The sequence below is a fragment of the Oncorhynchus nerka genome, linkage group LG26 (genome assembly GCF_034236695.1).
Source record: "Oncorhynchus nerka isolate Pitt River linkage group LG26, Oner_Uvic_2.0, whole genome shotgun sequence".
In the NCBI taxonomy this organism is placed as follows: domain Eukaryota; kingdom Metazoa; phylum Chordata; class Actinopteri; order Salmoniformes; family Salmonidae; genus Oncorhynchus; species Oncorhynchus nerka.
In genome coordinates, this window is record NC_088421.1 from 602,054 (window position 1) to 613,259 (window position 11,206).

The following is an 11,206-nucleotide window of genomic DNA, read 5'->3' on the forward strand; positions in this document are numbered from 1 at the left end:
TGGGTCAATTTCAACATGGAGGCAATTATTGGAACTCATCAAAATTGTGTGCGTGTGTGTATATCAACTTGTCTGACAACATTAGCATTAAGCTAACCCCTGTGCACTGATGAAGAACCTTATGACAACACTTTGCTTAAAGCTAACAGGTATACTGCTTTATGACTTATTATACACATGTACAATGTGTTTACTTTAAGGCCTATAATATGTCATGTCTATATGTTGTAAATGTCTCTCTATGTTGCACATTTTTTACTCAAAATGATTATTAGGCCTATGCCTAAATTAGTCAGGATAAATAAAGATGATAATAATGCATTTTCTATCCTCTGGAAGGTGTTCATATATGCTTACGACAAGTGTAAGAATGCATTATACCTGTCCACTATAAGTAAAGTGTTTACTTATATATTCATATATTCATCAGTAGGATGAACTGCTGCCTTTCCCCTCAGGAAAGGTGTTAGAACATTAATGAATTTAATGAAACAAGGCAATGAGTCTTGTCCCATCTAGCTGTATCATACACATGACAATGGATTGTATCCTACTAGAATTGAATCTAATCCTACTTTAAAATAGACTTCAATGCAGTGTGTAATTTTGTGTTGTATATTAGAGAAGGGTCAAGGTAAATGTGTTCCGGGGTCAATACCCTTCTAGGGGGGTCTAAGGGTATGCCCCCTCAGATAAAACATTTTTTTGCTGTGAAATGGTCGTTTCTGGTGAATTTGAAGGGGAAATACATCCCAAACTTCCCTGATAATTTGGTCAATATATCTCAACCACAACTGATATACCAATCATTTCTGTATTACTTTAAGTATTACTTTAAACTGTTGGTCTAACTCTTAACAGTTTAGAAAGTTGCAACCAAACACCTGCTTTGACTAAATTTAAATGTCATAACCCATTTTGCTTAATTGTGTACCCTACAATCAAGTGCAGCGGGTTCAGACAGGAAACCGGAGTGTTGCATCAACTGATGGCATCAGCTGATATTGCACCAATTAGATGAATCAATCTAAGTTAATATGGCGGTTTTGCACACATATTCTCTGTCTGCTGCGCGCAAGCTATGCGCTGGTGTTCTTGGTGACATACTATTGCTGTAACATGCGTTACTCCCCATGCATGTTTGTTTTCTGCTTTCCCACAACTCACCCTAACCTCCAGCTGTTTGGGCTCTGCTTTTGTTTCGGCCAGGGGGATTGTTATACTGTACATTGCTCACTGCCTGTATTATTATTATCTTAACAGGATGCATGCTCTGACAGTGAGCTTCTCCAAAGGAGCAGAGCCTAACGCCGAAGACTAACGTATTGCATGTATTGTAATCTTTTCTAATCAAAGGTTCAACGTGGTGTTTTCTGTCTGAACCATACTTGGCATGTAATTGTTTTGGAGAATGCCTATGAGAAAGTCAGTTCTGGTGACCTTTCTACTCCAAATTGAATGAAAATAAGATGATGCTGCACCATTTAAAACATAATCTCCCCTTCAAAAGTGAACCTAACAACATGTTGGTCCATATTATCAGGCTGCTGTGTTATTTAGCAATACGCATTATCACCTGTAACCCAACTTATGCAGCATAGTGGCTTCAAATTAATAGGCTGAAGCCCATCTGTGTTTGTGCAAATCATTAGCTAAATCAGTGCTTCCCAAACTTTTTCAGTCATGCCCCCTTTCATCATGGGGGAACATCCTGTCCAAAATAGGGAGGGTTGTCAAAAAAAATGTTTTGGTTTTGGGAGGGTTGCGTGTTTTTTGGGGGGGCACAAGGGATGGTAGTGCGGTTTTCCCCTCGCTTTTTTGCAGGTTTTACAATATCATTTCTTCCATCCTAGCCAAATTTCCTCATGTGCTTGCATGCGCCGCCTCTATATCAAGATGTTTTGGTACTTCCCTTATACAATATTGCTTTTCCGTGTGCTAACTTTTATTGTAAACTGGGTGGTTCGAGCCATGAATGCTGATTGGCTGACAGCCGTGGCGTACCATGGGTATAACAACACATGTATTTTTACTTTGTATGCGCGTGCTCTAATTACATTGGTAACCAGTTTATAATAGCAACAAGGCACCTTGGGGGTTTGTGGTATATTGCCAATATACCACGGCGAAGGGCTGTGTCCAGGAACTCCGTGTTGCGTTGTGCATATGAACAGTCTTTAGCCATGGTATATTGGCCATATACCACACCCACTCGGGCCTTATTGCTTAAGTATGCCGCAGGTCAGTTTAATCTACCAGTCTAATGGTCTATCCTGCCCTCTATCCACCATTCATGGTGACAATATAGCGGTAGGTGGATCGTTTGTCCAGATCTGCAATAGGTTAACTAGCAATCATACCACACACAAAATCATTCAAGGCTGCATACATTTTTATATGAATCGACAAAAACAAATAGGAATAGCTGATAGAACAAATAGGAATAGCTGATAGGCAGCGGAGAGGCCAGGTGCATCATTGTGCATGAAGGAACAGGGAAGACATGAGACACACAGCTCAAAATTTGATTTGGATCAATTGTGGGCCTACTTTCGACAGTTTATATGGTCTAGAAAGGCACAGTAGCAGGCCAGTCTGGCTATATTTTTTAAACTTCTGATACTTCATCATTCTCCTCTGTCGTCCTATAATAATGTGGCCACATACTGCATGCTCCCGGCAGGTCCAGGTATTCAGGAAAGCTTAACTCATGCTCTGCCTCTTCTCCAATCCGAGCAGCTAACTTTTTAAACGCATTACCTTTTATATATGTCATAAACACAACCAGTCACAATGTTTTCATCTGATTAGGCTACTTCAAACGTCTCCTGTAGGCATGCACACGTTCATCCAAAATATACAGATTATATGAATGATAATGAACTTCCACAGGGTGGTGAAAGTGCACCGTGATGCGGTTGATGGTCCTTTCTATAAATATTGAGGGTCTTATTTTGGCTATCTGTCATAACCTACACCCTGAATTTGCGCTCCAGCACCATTCTTTCACGCCTTGCGCGCCTGCTGCTGAGGAGAGAGAGAGAGATAGAGAGCCATTAGAGGAGCCTTGGCCTAAGCTACTGTTGATTGTGAAGATGTAGGCCTTTTTTCTTGGAAGTAAAACAAAAGTTAGAGGAAAAAGATTATGCGTATAGTGAAAAGCCTACAAGGGAAATGTAATAGAAGTTTTAATATTGTAGTGTACTAAGATGAGAAGAATGTAGGCTACTGAGCAACTCCCTATTCAGGTAGGATGCAATTTTGAAATGTACATTTATTTATAATAATGTGTATTATCATTATTATTATTGTATATCATTGTTATTATTGTAAGCCTATTTATTAATCAAAACAAGTTCCACACCAGTGTGTGGTTTAATTCTGTTTGAGACATTTTCATTGGCTAATTTAAATGTTTAATTGTGTGCTCCTTATTTAGTTTATGATAAGCTAAGTAGGTATGTTGTAAAATAAATAGCATTAGCCTTTCTGTCTTTGGTTGGGTATGATAGGGTCTTGTCTTTGTTGGTAATTACTGCAATATTGCCTTCTCAAAACTTTTGTGAAGGTTTAAACCAAGTGTAATGCAACTGTAATGCTGTGTTTGCAGCAAAACTGTATAATAGCCTGCTTGTATTGTTTCATAAGAAATGGCTTGACTTACTTTTGCTATTACCCAAATAAAGTTTGGAAACTTTTGTCAAGGTTTGGTGTGGTGTGGCTATGATTAAACTTTAGCTACTGCAAGCCTACGATAACGAAGACAATGTGCACCGACGCTCCAACTTACTCCAACAGTTGAACTTGAGGTTAGGAAGAATGTTTCAGGCCTATCAGAGTTACTCCTATAATCAAAATATATACCAAATAGTCTGATAGACAATTAATGAATAAGCCTCCTCTATATCTGCATATCAGACGCAGTAGCCATGACATAAAGAAATACATGCCGGTCTCATAGCATGCCGCCGGTATATCTCTATCTCTCTGGGGCTAGGCCGACGATTCTCTTTCTTTATATAAGATATATACAGTACCAGTCCAAAGTTTGGACACACCTACTCATTCAATGGTTTTTCTTTATTTGGACTATTTTCTACATTGTACAATATTAGTGAAGACATCAAAACTATGAAATAACACATGGAATCCTGTAGTAACCAGAAAAGTGTTAAACAAATTAAAATATATTTTAGATTCTTCAAAGTAACCACCCTTTGCCTTGATGACAGCTTTGCAACACTCTTGGCATTCTCTCAACCAGCTTCATCTGGAATGCTTTTCCAACAGTCTTGAAGGAGTTCCCACATATGCTGAGCACTTGTTGGCTGCATTTCCTTCACTCTGCGTTCCAACTCATCCCAAACCATCTCAATTGGGTTGAGGTTGGGTGATTGTGGAGGCCAGGTCATCTAATGCAGCGCTCCATCACTCTCATTCTTGGTCAAATAGCCCTTACACAGGCTGGAGGTGTGTTGATTCATTGTCCTGTTGAAAAACAAATTATAGTCCCACTAAGCGCAAACCAGATGGAATGGCATATCCCTGCAGAATGCTGTGGTAGTCTTGCTGGTTAAGTGTGCCTTGAATTCTAAATAAATCAATAACAGTGTCACCAGAAAAGCACCCCCACACCATCACACCTCCTACACCATGCTTCCCAGTCATCCGTTCACCTACTCGCAAAGACACAGAGGTTGGAACCAAAAATCTTAAATTTGGACTCATCAAACCAAAGGACAGATTTCCACCGGTCTAATGTCATGTTTCTTGGCCCAAGCAAGTCTCTTCTTCTAATCCTTTAGTAGTGGTTTCTTTGCAGCAATTCGACAATGAAGGCCTGATCTCCTCTGATCAGTTGATGTTGTGTCTGTTACTTGAACTCTGTGAAGCATTTATTTGGGCTGCTAACTCTAATGAACTTATCCTCTGCAGCAGAGGTAACTGGGTCTTCCTTTCCTGTGGTGGTCCTCATGAGAGCCAGTTTCATCATAGCGCTTGATGGGTTTTGCGATTGCACTTGAAGAAACTTTCAAAGTCCTTGAAATTTTCCATATTGCCTGACCATCATGGCTTAAAGTACTGATGGACTGTTGTTTCTCTTTGCTTATTTCAGCTGTTCTTGCCATAATATGGACTTGGTCTTTTACCAAATAGGGCTATCTTCTGTATACCACCCCTACCTTGTCACAGCACAACTGATTGGCTCAAACGCATTAAGTTAGGTCTAGGGTCCTTTTTTCTCAATTTCCACCTGACTGACGTGCCCGATGTAAACTGCTTGTTGCTCAGGCCCTGAAGTCAGGATATGCATATAATTGGTACCATTGGAAAGAACACACTCTGACGGTTGTAGACATGTAGAAATAGTGTAGGAGACTATAACACAATAAATATGGTTGGAGGAACTCCAAAGAAAAACCAACCAGAATGTTTTTTTTGTTTGAGAGCGCATGCTCTTACGATGGAAAGTACAGGGAAATAATGAATTCTATCTCCAAGGATGCAATTCCTATGGCTTCCACAGGGTGTCAGCAGTATATGTTCAAAGTTCAAACCGACTTTTTGGGATATAAGGAAGGATTTTATCTAACAAAACGACACTACATGTTATAGCTGGGACCCTTTGGATGACAAATCAGAGGAAGATTTTCGAAAAGTAAGTGAATGTTTAATCGCTATTTCTGAATTTATGAAACCTGTGCTGGTGGAAAAATATTTTGTTGTTGAGCGCCGTCCCCAAACAATCGCATGGCATGCTTTCGCTCTAATGGCTACTGTAAATCGGACAGTGCAGTTAGATTAACAATCATTTAAGCTTTCAACCGATATAAGACACTTGTATGTACATAAATGTTTAATATCCATCATTTTTATGATTATTTATTTGAATTTCTCACCCTCCAGTTTCACCGGAAGTTGGGACACCTAGCCCTAAGAAGTTTTGTTAAGAAGGAAAGATATTCCACAAAATCAACTTTTAACAAGGCACACCTGTTAATTGAAATGCATTCCAGGTGACTACCTCATGAAGCTGGTTGAGAGAATGCCAAGAATGCCTTGATGACAGCTTTGCACAAAGGGTGGCTACTTTGAAGCATCTGAAATATAAAATATATCATTTTATTTGATTTACACTTTTTTGGTTACTGCATGATTCCATATGTGTTATTTCCTTGTTTTGATGTCTTCACTATTATTCTACAATGTAGAAAATAGTCAAATGAGTGGGTGTGTCCAAACGTTTGACTGGTAATGATATATATATGATATATATATTAATATCATACAGTGTACACCTAAGCCTTAAGGCATATGCATGCAATGCCCTGAAGCATTTAGTACTCAAATCTCCCAACAGCTGAACCATGAGGTGGACAATTATTGTTTTAGTAACGTAGCCAGGCAATCAAAACGTGAAGGAGTACAGGTGGTCCAATGAAGCGCTGATGCGCGTAATGAAGGTGACAGGTGTGCGTGATGATGGGCATCCTGGCACCCTCGAGCACCAGTGAGGGGGAGCGGGAGCAGGCGCGACGGTACCCCCCCCCCCCCCCCACACACCTGGCATTCCACCTGGGCGAGCCTGACAGGCCGGGTAGAAGCCCGACGAGCCAGCTAAGGCGTGGGAGCCCGATGATCCGGCTGAGACGTGAAAGCCTGACAATCCAGCTGAGGCGTGGGAGCCTGATGAGCCGGGTGAGGCGTGGGAACCCGACGAGCCGGCTGAGGCATGACGTGAGATGGGAGCCTGCCGAGCCAACCGAGGAAACCTCTCGAGCCAGCTAAGGCGTGGAAGCCCGACGAGCCAGCTGAGGCACCCCCAGCTGAAGCACCCCCCTGATGCTTCACATTGTGTGGTCAGCATTCTGTAAGGACAGACGCTTGGAGACGAGATGCGACGGGAGCGGGAGCAGGCATGACAGAAATGTTTTTATGCAGATTTTAGAATATTCGCATGAAAATCTGTTGCTAATTTGATGGACACCTATAGACACCCTAAAGACTCTGGCAAGTGCACTAGTTCAGTGTCACTTTGATTATGCCTGCACACCATGGTGTACCAGCAGCCCAAAACATCTAAAGAATAAGCTACAGACTAAGGTTGAATATTTTTCCAGTATATTACAAATGCTCCATCCCGAGAATAATAGCTTTTCTCCCAGGTAACCCGGTATTTCCCACATAAACCAGAAGGGTCATTCTGAAGCAGGGTTTAAAACTCATTCCATGGTGGGCCGAGTGTCTGCAGGTTTTTCTTTTTTTCTTTCAATTAAAACCTAGACAACCAGGTGAGGGGAGTTCCTTACTAATTAGTGACCTTAATTCATCAATGAAGTACAAAGGTGGAGTGAAAACCCACAGACACTCGGCCCTCCATGGAATGAGTTAAGTAAGGTTGATATTGGTCGGTCCCTGGATGGGAGACAGATGCTGCTGGAAGTGGTGTTGGAGGGCCAGTAGGAGGCACTCTTTCCTCTGCTCAAAAAATAATAAAAAGATGCCAATGCCCCAGGGCAGTGATCGGGTATATTGCGCTGTGTAGGGTGCCGTCTTTCGGATGGTACATTAAATGGATGTCCTGACTCTCTGTGGCATAAAAGTAGGGGTGTTAACCCCTGTGTCCTGGCTAATCTGGCCCTCATACCATCATGGCCACCTAATCATCCCCAGCTTCCAATTGGCTCATTCACCTCCCCCCCATGTTACTATTCCTCAGGTTGTTGCTGTAAATGAGAATGTGTTCTCAGTCAACTGGTAAAATTAGGGTTAAATTGAAATAAAACATTATGCATGACAGAAAAACCCATAGATGTAGCTATATTAAAATATAAGGTGACCCCTGGAAGCCAGGTGGAGATGTGTAAATTAAACACACATTCAGTCCTTATACAGTGCATTCGGAAAGTATTCAGACCCCATGACTTTTTGTTACGTTACAGCCTTATTCTAAAATGGGTTAAATTGTCCCCCCCCCCCCCAATCTACACACAATACCACATGATGACAAAGCAAAAACAGGTTTCAGAATTTTTGGCAAATTCATATATATATTTTTTTAAATATCAAATTTACATAAGTATTCAGACCCTTTACTCAGTACTTTGTTGAAGCACCTTTGGCAGCGATTACAGCCTCGAGTCTTCTTGGGTATGACGTGACAAGCTTGGCACACCTGTATTTGGGGAGTTTCTCCTATTCTTCTCTGCAGGTCCTCTCAAGCTCTGTCTGGTTGGATGGGGAGCGTTGCTGCACAGCTATTTTCAGGTCTCTCCAGAGATGTTCGATCAGTTTCAAGTCCAGGCTCTGGCTGGGTCACTCAAGGACATTCAGAGACTTGTCCCGAAGCCACTCCTGCGTTGTCTTGGCTGTGTGCTTAGGGTCCTTCGCTCCTAACCTTCGCCTCCCAGTCTGAGGTCATGATTGCTCTGGAGCAGGTTTTCATCAAGGATCTCTCTGTATTTTTCTCTATTCATCTTTCTCGCTAGACTCTCAGTCCCTGCCACTGAAAAACATCCCCACAGCATGATGCTGCCACCACCATGCTTCACCTTAGGGATGTTGCCTGGTTTCCTCCAGACGTGATGCTTAGCATTCAGGCCAAAGAGTTCAATCTTGGTTTCATCAGACCAGAGACTCTTGTTTCTCATGGTCTGAGAGTCCTTTAGGTGCCTTTTGGCAAACTCCAAGCGGGCTGTTATGTGCCTTTTACTGAGGAGTGGCTTCCGTCTGGCCACTCTACCATAAACGCCTGATTGGTGGAGTGCTGCAGAGATGGTTGTTCTTCTGGAACTCTAGAGCTCTATCAGAGTGATCATCAGATTCTTGGTCACCTCCCTGACCAAGGCCCTTCTCCTCCGTTTGCTCAGTTTGGCCGGGCTGCCAGCGCTAGGAAGAGTCTTGGTGCTTCCAAACTTCTTCCATTTAAGAATGATTGAGGCCACTGTGTTCTTGGGGACTTTCAATGCTGCAGAGATGTTTCGGTACCCCTCCCCAGATCTGTGCCTTGACACAATCATGTGTTGGAGCTCTATGAACAATTCCTTCGACCTCATGGCTTGGTTTTTGCTCTGACATGCACTGTCAACTGTGGGACATTATATAGACAGTGCTGTGCCTTTCCAAATCATGTCCAATCAATTGAATTTACCACAAGTGGACTCAAATCAAGTTGTTTAAACATCTCAAGGATGATCATTGGAAAGAGGATGCACCTAAGCTCAATTTCGAGTCTCGTATCAAAGGGTCTAAATACTTATGTAGATAAGGTTTATCTGTTTTTATCTTTAATACATTTGCAACAAAAAAAACAGTTTTTGCTTTGTCATTATGGGGTATTGTGTGTAGATTGATGAGGGGAAAAAATGATTTTATCAATTTTAGAATAAGGCTGTAACTTAACAAAATGTGGAAAAAGTCAAGGGGTCTGAATACTTTCTGAACGCACTGTATTACTGTAGCATATGCTGCAGCAAATGTAGGGTCCAAAATGGAAATAAGTCCACGACTTTATTGTGTAATCCCGGTAACGTTTTAAATTATTTGTGTATATATTTTTTTTAACTGACAAATAAAATCAATTAGTCCAAATTGTGCAGTGGCAATTTGTTGAAAGGAAAGAAACATATTTTACAAAACACCACAACCATGATATTGAAGTGCCTGAAGTTCGAGTGTTTTGGTTTTGTTTATTGGTTATATGGTGTGTTGGCACAGAAACCTGTTTGTGGATAATATCCATCAAAATGTTAAAATCAGATTTCCCCCTAGCTGATCATTGTCTGCAACCAGCTCTGATCGTGAACTAATGAAACAGGCAGGGAGAGTGAGCTCCTCTGTGGTGGTCGGCGAACCCTCAACCTTCTGGCCCATAGCCCTGTGTTGCATCAACTGTGCCACAAAAGTGAAGTACATATCCACATTTATAAACCCAGTTATTGTTATTTGTAGTCGTACAATTCTTTTTAGTTAATTTTATGAGGGGGGATGGTGTTACATTTATTTTACAGTACAAGGGGATGGTCATGTGAAAATATTTGTGTAATTACAACCCAGTGGGCTACCCAAGAGGAAACGCCAGCGTTACAGAGTGTGATTAAGGGTGAAAACCAGCCACCTCTTCCATCCATTCAACTGGCGAATGTAGTCACTTGATAGTAAGATGGATGACCTCTGATTGCGAATTCACTACCAACGGGACTCTCGGAATTGCAATATTCTTTACTTTTCAGAAACATGGCTCTCAGACAAGATAACCCCCACTGCTATCCAACTCGATGGATTTTCCCTTTTACCGGGCGGACAGGACATTGGAGTCTGGGAAATCGAGGGGGGGAGTGATTAAAAAAAAAAAAAACTTTATTTAACTAGGCAAGTCAGTACATTTGTAACTAGTACTCAAGTAGTTTTCTGACCAGATACTTATTTTCTCTTAATTGAGTAGTTTCTTAAGAGGGCTACTTTTACTTAAGTAGAGGTTTTCAGGGGGGGACAGCAATGACCCCCTTGCCCCCCCTGGAACTTACGCACCACAATGTACTGTATATTTGTACGCCTGGTCTAACTTCCACAATTTACTGGTACCCTAATTTACTGCCACTGCATTGAACAATGTATATACTCTTTTTTTCTTTTTTCTACTGTGTTATTGACTTGTTTATTGTTTACTCCATGTGTAACTTTGTTGTTTTCTGTTCACACTGCTATACTTTATCTTGGCCAGGTCGCAGTTGTAAATGAGAACTTGTTCTCAACTAGCCTACCTGGTTAAATAAAGCTGAAAATAAAAAAAAAACAAAACAACTGTTGGCCTGATCATTTCACATATTTCAGAGCAACAGTTGTAGTACAGAAACGGTGACGCATTCCCCCATATGAATAATTTCAGACAATGCTTCGGCATCGTTGCTGAATGACAGACAATCCTTATGATTGGATGAAGTCGCTATTGATTTCGTGTCTCTGAAGTTTGCGAGTGAGAAAGGAGAGTCTCATGTTGCAAGCTATCTATTAGACAAGAGAACACTCACATGTTAATCCTGACCTAATGTTAATATTATTATGGTTATTGACACGGCCATAATACCAGAGTTGATGATTCCTATCTGAATTCGGGCCCTGGCATTCCCAGCTCATCAACAGAGGGCTAACATGAGAATAGACATTTGCAATATAGCCTGCATCAGTATTGATATTATCTTCAGCA